The following is a 19,638-nucleotide window of genomic DNA, read 5'->3' as shown; positions in this document are numbered from 1 at the left end:
CCGGGCGTGAGATAATCACCAAGTGTGCTAGGATCAAGTCTTACACATATGATGACTCATGGTACAGAAACGAATGTCACAACATTAATATATTATGAAGTTCTATACAAAATAATTAAATAATTACATCATACGAAGACAAAGATCCAGCAACCAAAGTTGACTGGGAGACGACGGCCTAGAGCACTCACGTCATAGCATCCTTCATGCGCCTCATCCTGTGGTACCTGTTCTTGACCAGGGGAATGTGAGTACAACATGGGTAAGCTCACAAACGTTCATCACTCAACAAGTTGTGGGGAATAATGTGCATAAACTCACCAAAGGTGGGAGCTCATGTGAAGTGTAAGGCTTACCAATGAGGATGGTTAAAGCTGAGCATTGCTTTTAAAGTTGGTCAAAAATTTATTAGCAGTTACTAAGTGTAAGTAGATACCAACCCAAAAAAATAAGAGATCAAGATTAACAACACCCGTTATGCAATGCATATGACAAATTGAGTTTAATTCCATAAATTAATCATGTGAGTGACAAATTGAGTTTAATTACATAAGTTAATCATGTGAGTGTTCGAGCCGCTCATGACCGTGAGCACGACTGATATGCCAGTTTTACACTCTGCACAGGTTGCACAACTTTACCCACAAGTCGTGTTACCCATTTGCCACGGGTTGTACGGACCACATACACCTCTACCAAGGAAGCAAGGCAGGGTAGCACTACGAGGCCTTTCCAAAGTTCCACTAGTTCGAGAAAACCCACTACGGATTCAAGAAGAAGGAAGCATAGGAATCCTTCGTCCGAAAAGCTTTACAGACAGTTCGACCCGAGGACCTACCTATACTCTGCAGCGACGCCTCCCCGCTTGCCCCTAACCGGGTAAGGTAATCTCTCCCTAGCTTTCCTAATTACTTGGCCAAGAGCGTCCCATTCCACCCTTTTGGTAGCACTGTTGTCCCGGATGGTTCTCCATATTCCAATTGACAATATGATCTTACCATTAATAATAATTAAACAACAACATAATTGGAACATGACGATAATAAAACATTAGTTTTCCAAAACCAGGTAGAGCAATAGCAAATCTACCCAATTCATCTGTTTGTAAGGTGGGGGTAACCAATACTAGGGAAACCTATTGGGTCCCATCAAATTTACCTGGACATGTCACAGTGATTAACTGGAACATTATTAGGTAAAGAAAAGTGATCAAGGGCACAACTTGCCTGGGACTCGAGATTCCAGGTACCAAGATGATCTTCAGATTCTCGTGACCTCACTGCTATTCGTAACAATACAAACAAACATGGTATAGGCAGAATTAACATCACACCAAACATAGCACAAACTGCATAATAATATTCTACACGTCGCAACGAGATCGTAGGTTCGAGCACTACTAAAATCGGAGTTATCATTAAAGATACGGTTTCCTGGGGTTTTATGTGATTAAATAGTAGAAGCGCACCATATGCTAATTAATATAAATCAGGTGAAAAGTATATTACTAAAGAGTGATTAATTCAATTTTAATCTACTTCATCTTTTAATCTTAGTTTGTTTTCATATTCGAGTCAGATCATAATTATAAACAGATTAACTTAGAAGGATTAATCTACTAAACATGGGTCAATAATTATCTAATTATAAAAATATGTTATATGTCACAATTAATGGTGTCATTGTGTAGACAATGTTATCACGGAGCTAACACAACTTGAACAAATCAAAACGAAGTTAAAAAGAATTAACTATGGAATTTCTAATTTTTGGATTTATTTTATACCTAGAAATCAATTTCTGGGATTTATTTATGAATTTTAATAGAGTTCGGATCGAGAAAACAAAAACTCGAGAGCTCAGGGTGTTTCTTATAAAGTTTAGGACCTAGTTGTAGTGTTCTTTACATACAGTTCGACGACGGGTTGGTTTTGAATAAGCCGAGGGGCGCATGTGCAATTTACCGGGGCCGAAGGGGTATCTTCTGATTTGGGCCACGTGGTCACGAATTGATGGTCCAGATTACATCATGAAACCTTATGAATCGGTACACACAGTAGGCCCTCAGATTAGAAGTCAACGGCTCCGATTAGATGCGCCCGCGATCGTTAGATTGGTGATCAACGAACCTAGTTCAAAATGCTTCGGATCGAATCCCACGCGCTCGGCTCGAATCGGACGGTCCCACACACCCGAGCCCAAACGGTATCTAAGTTCTAATCTCGACCGCCCACACCCAGATTCATGGTCGAGCACCCATCTTCCCCATCCGCACGACGGAGCGCGGCGGCGACCAAGGTCACCATGGCGGCGGCATCACCGGACATAGTCAAACCGTGATTCCGAGCCTAAAAGGTCCCCCCGAAGTGGCTACACGAAGCGGAGACAAGCGCGAAACTGGGGGAGGAGTTCTTACCAAGAATCGCCCGCTGCGAAGCTCTGTCCATGGCGATAGACGAATCCGCGGTGTCCAATCCGGATCTCCCGATTCTCTCTCTTACTAGCAGTGTTGGTAGACGGTCGTGGCGACGGACAGGGGAAAGCGGAGCCCTAGGGCTATCATTTATAGCCACAACAAGCTCGGAGTAGGGGTGGCTTCAACGGATTCCGAGAAGCGCGGCAAGGCCAAGATCTCCGGAGCCGCGCGACGAAGGGAAGGGAGAGGTCTGACGACTCAGGCCCGCCTGTAAGTGACTGTGAAGTCTCGGAGGTCGCGGCAGAGGACAAACCAACAAGTGGGGCCCCAAGCGCAGCGATAGGGCTCGCAGGGAGACCAGTGCAGAATAGACGCGGGGAGACTGACCGACTGAGCCCACCTATTGGCACCAGTATCCCAGCAGTAGGAGTAAATGGACCGCGCGGGTGTGGAAGGCTGTTACTGGGCCGAGGGGAGGGGAAAACGGCACAACGCGAGGTTTGTTCTCTTTTTTTTTTTATTTTATTTTCTTTCAAATTTCCAAATTCCTATTTCAAATTCAAATCAAACTTCAAGTTTGAATTTCAAAATCTTTAAAATGTGCATTAAAGGTCTAATATGAGATAATCCTCTCGGTTACCTTTTTATCTTTATTATGAGTATTTTCCTCTTTAACTTACTTGCAAATAGGTTAGTCCACTTAATCTAAAGTGTTATTTTCCAAATTCAAATTTCTATTTAACCCACATTCTCTCATTTTATAATCAATTTTAAATGTTCACTTCAAAACCTCAACTTGATATGCATATATATATTAATATATTTATTTAGTTACTTTATTTTGATTATTATTTATTTTATTAGATATGTATATATATTTTTAAATGGTTTCTTAAATCACATGCTTAGGATTTTGGGTGTTACAAAAAATGATGCGCAACATAGTATATTTAATTAATTTGCAATTACTATTTTCCAAAATAAAGCGTGAGTAACATAATAATAATTTGGTTTTTTTCAAATTGTAAATATTAATTAACACTCGAAGTGATTTTTGTGTAATTGTTGTCGTTAAAACGTCACATAGTTTTAAGTAGGTTGAAAAATCCGTTTCCAGATACACTAGCTTGCACCGTAAGCCACAACACTTTTTCAGCAAGCCATCGACTAGCTTCGTTTGCACGCCACCACGATGGCTTGTCTCCAAAACCTATTCGTTCTATAAATAAGCACTCACGCTTCGACACTTTACTCCCACTTCAGTTTTGGAGCTCCACAACAATGAACCCGTACTTAGAATCCAATGTTCTTCTTAGGATGGTGCAAGAAATGGAAGAGGAGGAAGAAGAAGAGATGGAGATAGCGACGTACCTGCACCTTAGGAGGCGTCGTGCACGCAACAAGCGTTGTCATGGTAGTTCCATTCCTGGCCGTGTTCGGATTCATGGTGACCATATGAGCGGCGATGCAAGAATCCGAGCGGACTACTTCGGCGCCCAACCCGTGTACACGGATGCTCAATTCCGTAGGAGGTATGTCATATATTTCATACGCACATTCATTGTTACATGTACTTAACGTGATCGAGCCTCATAGTGACAGACGTTTATTATATGCTAGTTTCCGCATGCGTCGCCATGTGTTTGAGCGCCTCGTTGATGTTGTGCAACAAGTCGGTCCATACTTTATTCAGTGCCCAAACTATGTCGGTGAGCTAGGTCTATCTACTCTGCAGAAAGTTGTTGCTGTTGTTTGTATCCTTGCTTATGGTATTCGTGTCGATGTCGTCGACGAATACGTACGCATTGGTGAATCTACCGCTCATGAGGCATTGAAACACTTTTGCACGGCCATCTAAACCACATTTGGGGGTTACTATCTCCGTGCACCTACTCCAATAGATATCACACGCCTCCTCCAAGTTGGAGAGTCACGAGGCTTCCCTGGTATGCTTGGTAGTGTCTACTGCATGCATTGGGAGTGGTGTAACTGCCCAAGTGCATGGAAGGGAATGTTTACAAGTCGCGGTAAACACCCAACCATGATCCTGGAAGCAGTTGTAGAGTATGACCTTTGGATTTGGCATGCATATTTTGGAATGCCATGTAGCTGCAACGACATCAACGTTCTTCACCGTTCAAACCTTTTCGAAAGGCATCTCAGCGGTGGCACTCCACCTGTCTATTTCTCTGTTAATGGTCACACTTAAAATATGGGATATTATCTAGCAAATGGTATTTACCCAGACTGGCCAGCCTTTGTAAAGAAAATATGTAATCCATACGATGTGAGGATGCAACACTTTGTCACCATTCAGGAGTCCGCTAGAAAAGATATCGAACGAACTTTTGGTCTGCTGTAGAAGCGATGGGCTGTAGTCTGTGGACCTGCATATGGTTGGGCTCCCCAACACATTGGGGACATAATGAAAACTTGCATCATCCTGCACAACATGATAGTAGAGGACGAAGGTCCATTGTCTTTGAACACAAGTTTTGACAACATTGGAGTCTTGGCTGACACTACTCAAGGTTCAATGGAGGAGCGCAACGAGTTCATCAATCAAAGGTACAACCAACTGAAAGACCAAAACAAATATACTCAGCTTCAGGTTGATCTCATCCACCATCACTGGGCGCGTCTTGGCTCCGGAGTTGCTTAGGCATCGAGTTTCTGTAGCCTACTTAAATAAAATGACGACATTCAACCAAAATGTCGTAGTGTCTGTGTAATGTGTGTGCTAGTGTGTCATGTGTGTTGTAGTGTGTGAAACTATGCTAGTGTGTGTCATGTGTGTGCTAGCGTGTCATGTGTGGTGTACGATGTATCCATGTGAAACTATGCTTGTCATGACAAAGCGATTAATGGTACGCAACAGCAGCAAGTTGTCACATGACACACTAATAACAACATCAAGTCTAATAACAACATCAAGTCCAATAACAACATCAAGTCCAATAACAACAACAAGTTCTCACAAATCCTCACACAAAGAAAAATAATACATGTTTTACTTCGCCTCAAACAGAAATGTTAAAACAAAAATAAGATAAGTTCACATCGTACATATTGGATCCTCACTTGCTAGATGACGATGTTCCAGTAACTCTTGCCAAAATCTATTGTTGCTTGGCCTCATAGTACTGTCGAAGAAGAGGGTTACATTTACTAAGATCCATGCTTAAGATCATGACCTTCTCTTCCTTGTCCTCCTTTAGTTTCTGTGTATCCATCCTTAATTTCTCAAGGTTCAACTTATTCCTCTCAAGGATCAGTTTCTGCCTCTCGTTTTTGTTCATTGACTCCAACTTATTTTCCTCAGTTGTAGCTACTATTTTGTAAACAGATAAGCGCTCCAAAGATAGATCTCCCATTCGTGTGAGGTACTCCGAATCTGTTGAAGATGTGTCCACAGATCGTGTTAGCTTTGCCTTTTCCTTTGAAGAATCCCGACCAAGTGGCCTCTTCGATGTGAAGCTAGTAGGAACTGATTCCTCTGCATCAACATCGACAATGTTAGATTGGGTGGGAACTGGGTTGGCTGGTGGATTTTGGTGACCCATGTGGTTGTCCATCCATTTAGGTTGATCCTTTAGTATGGCCCAACAATGCAAAAAATGGAATGACTTCTTCTCAATAGCAGCAAATCTAGACGCTGCAAGTGACGTCTGCAAGTAACATATCATTAGAGAAGGACATAACAAAAAAGTAAGAAATGTGGTGTTATGGAACCATATGTACCTTGTCTGCATCAGTTAGGCCACTAGGGTTTTGTCAAAGGACAGTCGTCATGTAACTAGCGAAAGTAGAACACTGTGTTTTGATAGTATCCCATCTACTCATCAAAGATTTTGTGGACCTTTCGGACAATGTTCCTCGTCTTGAGTTGTAAGCCTCAGTAATTCGACTCCAAAACCCTTGACGCTTTTGGCCTGTGTTAATTATGGGATCACAACTGATAGCAAGCCAAGCATGACAAACCCTCATGTCCTCATCAGCAGTGAAGTTTACTAGCTTAGTTCGTTGATTAGCCTTCTTAGCTACAGGTGGTGGTGTTGATCCCTCTGCGTGCCCATCCGGTGGAAGACCAAATTGTTGACTCCCAACATGCTGGTCCACTTGCTGGCTTAGGAAGCTACCATATTGTGCCATCACTTGGTTCTAGTCAGTTCCCATGCTATACATACAAGAGAGGCACATGAAAATTGTCATGAAGCTGCACTAGTGAGTTTGAAATTGCACAGAGATACCAATGACAATATCATACGGGTTTCAGCGTACAATTGCAATAGTTCAAAAGGTTTCAGCGTACAATTGCATAGAGACAATTCATATGAATAAACCGAAAGATACTGAGACACAACTAATAATAATTGCAATAGTTCAAAAGGTTTTAGCATACAACCCACACAACACTCACATCCCACAAAAGCATGACAAGATCATACAGGTTTCATCATACATATGCTGGTGCCATTTTAAGTTTTTGTCATACATACGCTGGTGCCATACATACTACTACTATTATTAGAGACGAACCTACAAACTAGTAGGGATAGGTGTAGGGATGTAATATGGTTCGGAAAATATCCGTCCGGATCCGGATTCGAAGATAGTGAACACTGGTTCGGATGGAATTTTCGGATATCCGGACTTTTTTCCGGATAACGGATACAAATACGGATATTTTGTTCGGATATCGAATTCGAATACAATATGTCTGATATCCGTCGGATATCGAATATCCGGATATTTTCTCGGATAAATCTTCTCGGATATCCGGATATCTTATCCGGATAGCTGTGTGTATTTTGTTGATTTTTTGTAGAAAGAAATTAATAATACACAAATAGCCTCAAAAATTCATGAAAAATTATGGAGGCATACCATATGTCCACATATAATCCTTCAAAATATTTGGACCATAAAATCCACAATATGATAGTGTTTCTTTCATTTCACTTTCACTTGTTGTGTGAATTACACGTGAAATCACTCTAATTATCCAAGTTCACTTTATCATTTTCATGTGGAGACTTGAGGTTATATTCTTATAGAATGTTTATTAGTTTTGGTAACTTATTTGCATTTTGATGATTTTATACAAAATAAATTAATAACATGCACATAGGCTAAAAATTCATGATTTTTTTTTAAAAAAAGCGTGACATATGTACACATATAATAATAAAAAATGTTTGGATTCAAAGAGTAGATACATGATTACAACCATGATATGTGTGGAATGATGTCTTACACGATATCCGACAAAAAATTCATTACCGACAATATCCGTGTCCAACTAGTTCCGTATTCGACACACACCTATTCGTATTTGTATCCGAGAACATCCGTATTTGTATTCGTATCCGAAGCTATCCGTATTCGAATTCGAATCCGAATAAAAATATGAAAACAAATATGATTTCAGTGATATCCGTCCGTATTCGATCCGATTACATCCCTAGATAGGTGTCGTCAGTAGAGTAGTCACGACCATCGTCGTAGCCGACTATGTCGTCATAGTTAATTGGTGAATCCTCTTGTATTAGATGCTCGTCTTCTGAATCCTCTTGTATCAGAAGCTCGTCTATTGAATCCTCTTGTATCAGAAGTTCGTCAACATGAGAAGCATCGATATTTTCGACCTCCCACTGGGTTTGCAGTGCTACCTCATCAAGATCCTTGGCGAGGTCATCAATCTTAACTAATGCTCGGTTCATTTCATCGAACAATGGTGAGTTCAAAGGTTGGAAGGCTATGTTGACGACATCAACGATGTTAGCACAACGCTTTTCAACAACTCTGAGCGAAGTAGCCAGTGCTTTTTAGAGCTTTTCGTTCTCTGAATCCATGGGCTACATGAAACAGAGTGTTGTATTAGTTAACACGTCCTACAAATTAATGTTATACTACCTAACAAGGTTATGCATATTGAAGGCAAGCTGAATAGGCAAGTTAGTTTCTGGTAAGCTAATGTAACCAAGTCAACAAGCCTACCATGGAACTGCATAGCTGATTCCACTACAATCACATTGTAAACGAATGAAACACATATATTTAGAGAAGGCAACAATATGATTACATAGATTAAAACATAGAGGCAACAAAGGAATACTTTAGAGCAGACATTGTACTTCATTAACAGTTACTTACTAGTGTTAACATAAGGTTGCCTTCAATCTGCAGTTGGAAAGCCTTCTATCATACATTATGTCAACCAAAAAGGATTTCTTTTATCGTTCATTTACTGTCAGTTTACGAAGGTAAACATATTCAATGAGGTAAGTGATGACAAATCCATATTATGTGTATGATTCATCAAAGATAAACACTAGACAGTAGGGATTTCGATGTTTTTGTGTGCACCATGAAACCCTAAACCCACAAATTAAATGAGCTCCGTTTCCTTTTGTCGCCAACCTTCAACGACGCCAGCGGACGATGAAGGCTGTCACACCCGGTTTTAGAAGGCAAACCGAATGCGAACCATGTACGTGCCAGGATCAGCAACTCACATACACAGTGATTACATAATTGGATATCATCACACATTGCTCAAAGTAAATAGCGGAAAGGTACTTTATTACATCAAGATGTCTAAGACATCCACAGAGTCTTTAACATAACATCATAATTAACATTATCAAAGTGCGGAAAAATGAACGTAGCAGATATGGCCTTCACAGGAAGATGGCTGGGGGTTTGCCACTAACATAACTAGAACTCGTCGTAGTCCTGTAACTCCTCAAAGTCCTCCATGTTGCCTGCATCTCCTCCTGAGCACTGAATACAGTGGGGACAACCTGGGGTGGGGTGGTTTTTAAAGCAAGGGTGAGTACACATTAACGTACTCAGCAATTGTCCCATTTGGCTAAAGTGGACTAGCTGTATGTGGAGTTAAGGTTAAGCAGTTGCTTTTAGTTGGTCAAGTATTTATTACTAATAGTATAGCCAAGTTTTAGTAATAAACCAAGATATTACCCAAAAGTACTCCCTCCAAGAGGAAATACTAGAGACCAGAGTTATAACCATCAATATTAATCATCATCATAAAAGTATCTAAAGTTCTTCTAATCAAAGAGGATCCCAAGGCTGATCTTAACTGTGAGCACGACTGATATACTGGTTTCTAACACTCTGCAGAGGTTGCACACTTTACCCACGAGTCGTGACCCCTTTCCAGCCTGGGTTGTACAGACACGATCTTCACTACCGAGGTGAATGGCCAGGGATACACTACGTAGCCTTTACAAAGAATCCCCTGGTGCATAGCTGCTCGTTAGGTTTCGCCAGTCATACAAACATAGTACACCTCCCTAAGGTGGGTGACTAACAAATCCAAATCGAATGAACCTCGACACCCACCCTTAGCAGAGTGAGCACTGTGCCCTGACCCCCATTGACGACCCTCTGGCAAAGCCAACTACACCCCCAGGTTCATCTAATTATTCAGCTAAGGGCATCCCATTCCACCCTCATGGTTGCACTGTTATCCCGGGTGGTCACTCAACAAACAGGTCCTTACAGAGAGGTACTCAGGAAACAACCTGAGTCCCCTAAAGTATCACAAGATCATCATTGGGATAACATCATCGTATCATAAAGATCCACAACATGTTCGTTGATTAAGTTAAAGCAATAGCATGAAGCTAACCATAATAACCCAAAAAGGTAACAAGGACAAGATGAATACAGACTAGTCAATCCTTAGGTTTCAATAAAGTAATGCCGGATGGTGAATTATAAAGTAAGTAGAACATAATAGGTCAGATGACACTTGCCTTCACCAGGTTGTTGCTCAGGAAGATCTTCGGCAACACACTCAGGAACCACAAGCTGCTCGTTGTCTAAATAAAGCGATCATGCATTCAATACATTTGGATACATACAAATGAACAATACACCAAACATATACAATCAAGTGAACACAAGTTTGACAGAACAATATAAGCACAAAAGGTAAACTTAGGTTCTAGGGTGAACTAGTGTCACACCCGTTTCTAAGGGTAGAGCCGGGTGCATCACATATGTGTGCCAGGATCTATTTCCACACATATGTTGACGTCACAAGTGTAATATATCAAAAGAACAATGCATAAAAGCGTAAATAATGATTATATTAACATATTACACTTCGAACAGACATAATGTCTTAACCTTTATTCATCAAAGTACAGCGAAACATGGACATCCATCCACAGGAAGATGACAGGGGGTATCACTAGACTAGCATCCATGGAGTTCAGCATCATAACTTCATCTTCAACTTCTGATTAAAATTAAGCAAGGGTGAGCTCACTTATGGTCGGGGCTCAGCAAGTGGGGGAAAAATTAATGCAAGTTTAACAAGGTGAGGCTAAGGTTGAGCGGTAAGCATTTTAGTTGGTCAATATTTTATTAACAACACTTGTCTTACTAATAAATGTGAATCCCAAGTATTCACATTAAACAAAGGTATAAGAGTATATAAAAACACTTAAGTGAAACCACTTAAGCAAACCATTGGCAGATCATCGTATCTCGATTTATTTCCATCTTCGAGTTCAATTATCATGTGAGGAGTCCAGGATGCTCTTAACCGTGAGCACGACTGATATATCAGTTTTACACTCTGCAAAGGTGGCACATCTTTACCCATGAGTCGCGATTTCCTTCTAGCCCGAGTTAGCTAGACCCGTATTCACTTCCGAGGTGAATGGCCAGGGTCTCACCACGAGGCTTCTCCCTAGAGTCCTCATTACACAAATGCTGGAAATGGTCAACTGCATAAGGTACACCTACCGTAACCAACTTACACTACTACATATATGACTATTTAAGACACACCATTAAAGACTCATATAAGTACATTTTATAGAAGTGTCTTATATCATACGATGTTGAGTAAGATAAGACAAATTTTTGGAAATCCGTCTTAATTGGAAAAGTTTTTTGAGACAGTTACGTCGTAAAAAATGTCTTATATTGATTTAAGACATGTTTTTATTATTAACTGTCTCAAATAAGGATAATATTTGAGTCATCCCTACTTTAACAACTGTCTTAGATGGCAATGAGTATTTGAGACACTTCTATGTATGAAACCATCTCAAATAAGAATACTATTAGAGTCGTCTAGACTATAAGAACCGTCATAGATGTTAGTGAGTATACTAGACACTTATAAATATGGAACCGTCTTCACATGATAGTCTGACAAGACGTATATGAAAAATGTAGCAAATAGTGAAATCACCTTGAGCTGATGATATATAAAAATCGCTATCATTTTGTTTCCATCCGCGATGCCTTCTCACCATACACACCCAATGCCTCCCTCGGGAACGACCGCCGCCGTCCAATAATCATGGACTCCGAACCCCAAGAATCGTCGCCGCCGGAGGCCGTCTCACGTTGTGGTGGCTCAAAACGACCGGCGCCAGCCTGCGACGTTCATTCGTGGCACCATCAGCAGCAAGAGTGTTGATGCGAGATTAAATTTGACCGAGATAATTAGAGTCGATATTGAGTATTCATAATTAATTTGTTCCATGTTCAGACTGCGGATAAAATTATTGGGTTTCAAATCAAATCAAATTAAGCACAGTCTTAATATATCGACTCTAATGTCGTTTGGTTTGGTCCGTGCGTTTCTCGTCCAGATCTAAATATTCGAAAATAAATAACGGGTAAAAGTTCATCTGACTCCAGAGTATTCACCAAATAAAATCATGTCTAAATTATGTACTCAAAATTATTTTGGTCCAACTTGTTTATGTCTCTTTTTAACCCTAATCTCATAATCGTGTATATCTGTATCACTTATTCACTTATGTAAAAAAATCCAGAATGCTTCCTTATCATTTCACCTCTCTACTCATCTGTCTACTACCCTATCTTCACGCCGCTCACCAGGAGCTTTGTTTCTTCACGTCACCTCCTCCTCACACCTTTTCCCTTTCACCTCTTCCATGGACGCTCCCTGGCCGGTGCCCTCTCCCATGGCCGCGCCCTCCCTGCTCGCCCAGCCATCTCCTCCCTCCCCAGCCGCTCCCTCCATCTCTCCCCACGCAGAAGTCGTCCCTACCCCTCGCCGCCCTGGATCTCCATGGTAGAGCTCCCCCCTGCAGGATCCCCTTCCATGGCGCCTGGTCTTCTTCCCTAGCCGAGCTCGCCCAGCCGTTTCTCTGCTAATGGCTGATGCCCCTCCAGCTACTGCTCGATGCTGCCCTCTCGATCCCGGAGTCTATCGCTGCCCCCTGGTTTCAGCCCTCAAACCCCAGCGTCGATCTCCCTGTCTTGCTGCCGGTGAGAGCCGATGTTCATTTTTTTAATTTATATTGTCATCCTTCCCATATTATGATTATGTATGTTTATGCGTGTACAATATGTGGAGTGAAACCCTAGGTTTACCGTGGAAGAGGAAAGTCCATTCGGCGCGCTCTAGGTGTTTGGCAAAAAGCTTAAACCGGAAATCGTCATCGCCCTTACACATATCGATTTGATTTATGACATGGTGAGCCCGGTCACTGTCCTTGCAAAATTAATTTGATGAATGGATGATTAGATGTTTGTGTCGGTGATGCTCTCATGGTTACCAAGTATGGTTTTATAGGTTCGATGTTGTGATTTTGGTGAACTAAAATATTGCGTAGGATGAGTTTAGATTTTTTATCGATTATCCGACAGGTCCTATCAATGTGTTGTGCTGATTGTGTTGATATGTTGAAGTCAATGAGTTGCTTTAGGAGTCACCCAATCCATATTAGTGGCTGGCTAATGCCATAGTTGGAGGTTACCTATTTTTCTCCGAGTAATTGAAATCTAGTAACATCGACAGGTCTTCTGTTTGAAATCTGAAATCTACTTAATAGAAGGTGTGTTAAGTACTTTAAGTCTTTACTTCTAAGTTATAGTCGAGTGGAATCGTGTAATGTTTTGATGGTGCTCTACTTGCTAGAATGATCAGTGAGATGATTTCCTTAGTATTGTGTAATTCTAGTATCCAACAAAATGATTTAGAAAGTTAGCAGATTGCTTCTATCCTTATATTTGTTCTAAGTGTCTCGCAATGAAGAATCTAAAGTTATTTGTCTTTCGATGAATGCTTGATCTTAAAAGAGTATAGAACTTGAATAAAATCTACTACTTGCTGTTTGGGACTGCATGACCAGTTTTAGTTATGCAGCTAGTTCAATGAAGTAAACCATGTTTTCTGTAGCAATTTTATATAGGAAAGTTGTAGATAACTTCTTTATCTTACTTGTGTAAAAATTTCAAGATCATAGGTTTAGTAGTTTAGGAGTTATGAGTTTTCCAAGTCCAGTTTCAGAATCTGTCCAAATTCTGTACAGGTTTCGAAAATTGGATTGTTTGGCTAAGTTAAAATGAGAATAAGTCATTAGCAATTATAGGAGAATTGTAGTACTTTCCTTAAGCTTTCCAACAAATTTTGGATCACCCTTTGTGGTGATCTATAAATTAAGTTACAGCTGTTTGAGTTAGGATCTCTGAATCTGTCCCAATTTAGACAGCAGAGTTTTTCTCATGTTTTCTGACCTTTATATACATTGAATCACCTTGAGATGTTTATAAATGAATTGTAGACAATTCTATTAGCTTTCTAAAAAGTCTAGGATCACCTGATTTGGATTTCTGAAACTCTAGTTATAAATTTTTGAAATAAAGAGCCGAATTCTGTCCAAATGTGGACAGAATTAAAGTTTAGCACTGTTTGACCTTTTAAACTGTCGAATCAGGTTGTGATCATAATATAATAGTTATAGAGGACTTTCTAAGCTTTCTAGAAAGTCCTAGTTTACTATTTTTGGATGCCTATTTTGTGAGTTATGAACTAAACAAATAGTTGCTGTTCTGCTGTCCAAATTCAGCAAGTATTTAAATGACTGTTAATTTGCTCTTGTTTCTTTGGCCTCCTTGACTCTAGCAGTTCAGTTGGTTTTCTGATTTGTGCAGTATCAGTACAAAGACGATATCAAGTATGAAGAGGTTAGTGCGACTGCAATTCTCTTGGGTGGTTCATCAGTTTCCAACAAGGATTCCTTTTTTGATTCCAGCGGTGTAGTATGCCAGTTTTTCCTAACATATTTCTACGCGATTTTTTTTGGGCAGGACTTCTTCGTGAATTCACGCGGAAGCAAGCTCTTCACTTGTAGGTGGACACCGAGGAAATCGGAGTGCAAAGCTTTGATCTTTATCTGCCACGGTAGCGACATCTCCTTACACTCACTTCCTCCCTTGGCTATGGTTTGTTTGAGAACTAACGAGCCGATCTTTCTTCCGTGGCTCAATTTTGCTAGGATACGGAGCCGAGTGCAGCATATCCATGGGAGGTAAACCTTCAAGTTTCACTTCCATGTTCTTTCCATCAGTGATGAACTCATGGCATCGATTGCATACTCACAAACTTCCATAAAAAATACAGACACGACCGCTCGATTAGTACACCATGGATACGTTGTTCACGGAATCGACCACGAGGGCCACGGCAAATCTTCAGGCTCGAAAGGCTACCTGTCGAGCTTCGGCGACGTCGTTAGAGACTGCTCGGACCATTTCAAGAGTGTCTGTGGTGAGAACGAAGCTGTGGATTCCAGTAGCTATATATGTACGCAAACCATAGCCCGACATGGGATCTCTCCATTTTTTTAGTTGTTAACCATGACCACTGCATTTCCATAGAGAAACAGGAGAATAGGCTGAAGAAGAGGTTCCTCTACGGCTTCTCCATGGGAGGAACCGTGGTGCTTCAGCTCCACAGGAAGGATCCTCTCTACTGGGACGGTGCCGTGCTGCTTGCCCCAATGTGCAAGGTCAGATCCTTAAATGTTGATCTCAGTCTGTTGTGCTTGTACTGGCATGAGCATTTGATCACTGGGACTGCGCAGTCAATAATTTTCGTGAATGTATACAGTAAACACCGATGCGATGATAGGAACATTGTTGTTCACTAGTTATAATCTTGTGCCTTGTTTTTGTGGGTTCAACATCCTCTGAGATCTTTACAAATAAACTTGATAGGCCACATTTTGCAATTAACCATGAAGATCTGACACATATTTATTTCCAAATATGTACTATGGTCAGTAATTTTTTCTACTTCTTTAAAACTGAGTATTCTGTCTTGTGGATTTATTTCAGGGTTATTGTATATTAACAGCCAACAGTAGTGTCGAAGGAGCACAAGATGAGGTGTGAGCACAAAGTGGCCAGCAAGAATGGAGTCATGGAACATGGGCAGGAGGGGTGCGGCAGCGGCAACCGATGTATCCCTTGGACAATCTGGTTTTGACATGATGCAAATCAATCTGCTGTACATTGTATTCTGCACTTGCACAGATTGTTTGGCTAATTACAAGATTATCTCAATGTTTTGGTTTGGATTTAGAGTACACTTATGTATGAAATATTTATTGGTACTCATCTATATTATATTAATTATATTATTATTAAATATATGTGTGTATTTCTCTTTCAAATTATTATAATGTGGTATCTCAAATGAATATAAATTGAAGAATATATTGTTATTTAAGTCAATTTGTTTAAATCTTATTCAGACGGTTCTAAAAATGTCCCATATCTGTCCTCTAAATAAGACGATTTCCAAAACGTCCAATATCAGTCACCAAAATAAGACGGTTTTTATATTGCAAGCGTTTATTAATATAGAACATTTTAGATAGTTTACTAAATAACTTGTGACTTAAAATGTTCATATACTCAACGGTTATTTTGAAAAAGTGTCTTAAATAAACATAATTTAAGACAGGTTATTGGACAAAATGACTTAAACAAATACCTTTTTTGGACGGTTATAAACTAACAATGTCTTATGTAAAATCTTTTTAAGACGGTTTGCAACCATCTTAAATGTGTGACATCTTTTGCGACTCCATCAAATTTGGACACTTGAGAAACGTCTTAATAAGTGAAAATTAACCGTCTCATATAATAGGATCTGTAGTAGTGTTATAGTCCAGACTACAGGGTAAAGCTTTGGGAACTATGCACGTATCCAATCTGCCTGAGCCGGAACTATAAGCGCTTGCTAGATGCCTCCGTTCCGGTCGACCACGACCAGCACCCAACATAAGACTTCCCTAGTTATTTAGCCAAGACCAGAGCCATGATAGTTCTCATGGTAGCACTGTTTTCCCGGGTGGTCACTCCATGTTCCAATTAATATGCAATATTCTTGTTTAACCATCGAGTTAATAACAATAAAGTAAACTTACCATTTGGAACATTAATATCATAAACAGGAGTGACTGCATAAAGTTAAGTTGTAGCAATAGCATAGCTACTTGATTAGATCATAATCCCAGGTTTAAACAAGGAGTAAGGTTGGAAAGGTTAGGGGTATCTAAATAGGTAACCAATCAAATTATGCATATATTCATCGAAGAATAAACTTTATTAAATGTATTGGTTGGGATCAAACAGAGTATGCAGAGGGAGAAGTCCACTTGCCTTGCTTATTGAAAACTTGAGGTTCTTCCACGGATAGGAATAGATCTTGGTTCTTAACTACTAGATCAACCACTGAATATCATACAAACAAACAAGAAGAACAAACACCACTCAATGACATACAATATTCACTATACGTAAAGCTAAAAGAAAGCCTAACGAAAAGAGCGTTCACTTTTCAAAAACGTCGCAAAAAATGGTTAAAATAAGAAGGTATTCTTTTCAAAAATGTGTGATCTATACTTTATAAAACAATGCATGAGCTTAAAAATATCTTAATTAAAATATACAAATATTAGGTTCACCAAATTAATCTTTTATAAAACGTCATACGTGATATTTCTAATATTAAGGGTTTATAAGATGATAAAACACATTATAACAATATTAAACCTTTTTAACTTTTTAGAAAAGATATATGTTATATATATCTAAGGTTAATGGGTTATGAAACACATTATTAATTTTGGAAGCATTATGGAACACCTTATAAATCATTATTAAACATTCACTTATGATAAACTAAGATATAAGTCTAAATCGGTTTTATGTGAAAAGATCATTATTATTAAACAACTATTTTATGAAAAGTTATGATATATGCCTTACATGAACTTTTATGTAAAAGACAATGAACAAACAACTATATTTTATTTTTATTAGAAAGTACATGTCCTATATTCTATGTTAAGAAAGCTATATACAAAACAATTATGTAAACTAATATTTTAATTATAAAAAGGACATGAACACTAATTTTCTTTATTTTATCCTTTAGGGACCACTAAATGATATATATAAATAATATGGATTCAATGTGATGAACAGATTAATCACGCTTACATTACTAGTTCTGGACAAATTGAAATGTGAGTCTAATTATTAAATTGTGAGAAAATATAAATAATCTATTGATTATATTTAGTTTCAATTTAGGAACATATGACCTAAATCATTTGAAAGGATAAACTATCATTTTAGTTTATAAAAGCAATGACCCTTGTTATCTTTTAATTAAGAAAATATAAATAATCTATTAATTGGACATATATTTATCTTCTATTTTTATTAAGAAACATATGGTCTACATATTCTTTAAGTTTCTATTTAATACGGTTATACTTAAATATCTATAATGAACATTGTTAAATATAATATCTATTAAAAAGGTCATTTTAAACTAGAAACAAGTTATCTAATTCTTTAGTAAGAAACCTATGTTTACCAACATAACTATCAATTTCTTTATTAGAAAAGTATGAGTGCCTAGTTAAGTCATTTTAACATTATTATAAATTCTACTCTTTCGGTTTTCCTCTTTTTTCCTAAATAGAATTTACACGTATAACTAAAAATTACTTATTTATAATTCTTCTGACATTAATATACTAAGAATTAATTGTATATTACTAAATGAGACTTTTAATAACATATTCATGGTTATTATGACATAAATAAGCATTTTACTATTCTAAGTAACTAAGTGCTATACTTATGAATACAAATATCATGACTAGTGAAATATATATTTTCATTTGACCGGAAATACGTGGCTTAATTCCTATTTCAATTTCTTATATCACTTATATCAATACTAACCGATTATCGCTCCACACACTAAAGCGAAATTAATTTATAAACATTTCTAGTATGAAAATCACTAAGTTAGTGAATAGTGACCGTGTTCATTTTTAGAATTATAAAATCATACGCATTTTAAAATATTGTCATGGGGTTCGATTTTGGTTACACGTATACATCGAAATCTCTAAAATCATACACGAATCGCCAGATCGCGTCATCATTACAACAATAATTCACAAGTCCATAAATTCAAAACTTGATTTAGAAAATAAATATTTCGGGGTTGTCTTCAACCTTGGGTGAACGGACGACGGCGAACGGCGTGGGTACGGTCGCCGGGGTGCTGCGTGGGCGAGCTTCACGGACTCCGGGACGAACGGCGAACATGCGTAGGCACGGGTGGAGTTCCATTGAACGACAAACGGGCGCGAACGGTCCGGCGACAAACTTCACGGCGGCGAGCTCGGGATGGCTTGGAGAGCGAGCTTGGGGATGGAGAGGGAGAGGGAGAGGGCGTCCATTTTATAGGCAAGAAAGGGGAGGTCGAGGGGCGCCATGGAGGGAGAGAGATGGTTGGGATGCTTCAAGGCCATTGATGGCATTCATCAACGGAGGGAGGTAACGGCGGCATTGAAGTTCCTTTAACGAAGTAACGGACAGTCGGCGTGGAACTTCGGTTGGCGGCTGCGCAGGGCACGACGCTTGGTGTCGCGCGCGCGGGGTGCTCGGGGCAGGGTTGACATCAGACGCGCGGGGCGCGGAGCTTGGCTCAGCCTGGCGTCGGGACTGGGCAGCTGCTCGGTCGGGGGCGCGGTCATCGGGACGCGTCGGGTCGCGGCCGGGCTCGGTCACTACTCGGCCGGCTCGGGTGTCTTGGCACGGGACCGGCGGGGTGACCGCGGGGTAGGGGCGGGGTCGCGGCCGTTCCTGGCGCGGTCGGCCTGGCGGCGCGCGGGACAGAGAGGTGAGAGGAGAGGAGAGAGAAAGGTGGCGGCGGCCACAGGGAGGAGCCAGGGCGCAGACCGGCTTAGGGTTAGGGGGAGCCAGGGGCGGCCGGCTCATGGGCCTAATGGGCCAAGAGGTTAGTTAGGTTTTAGTTTTTTTCTTATTTTTTTTATTTCCTTTTGTAAATTCGAATTATATTTTAAATAATCCTAAATTTC

General features: G+C 39.8%; 1 long non-coding RNA gene across 1 annotated transcript; it reads left to right on the top strand.

The window, feature by feature from the left end:
• Positions 1-15,105: 15,105 nt before the first annotated feature.
• Positions 15,106-15,874, top strand: LOC118476347 (uncharacterized). The gene is made up of 2 exons (XR_004856311.1): positions 15,106-15,231; positions 15,560-15,874. It is a non-coding gene; the product is annotated as an uncharacterized lncRNA (long non-coding RNA).
• The last annotated feature ends 3,764 nt before the right edge of the window (positions 15,875-19,638 follow it).

The sequence above is a fragment of the Zea mays genome, chromosome 2, assembly GCF_902167145.1.
Source record: "Zea mays cultivar B73 chromosome 2, Zm-B73-REFERENCE-NAM-5.0, whole genome shotgun sequence".
NCBI lineage: Eukaryota > Viridiplantae > Streptophyta > Magnoliopsida > Poales > Poaceae > Zea > Zea mays.
Note: the sequence above shows the minus strand (reverse complement) of the source record. Positions and strands in the feature narration are given on the sequence as shown.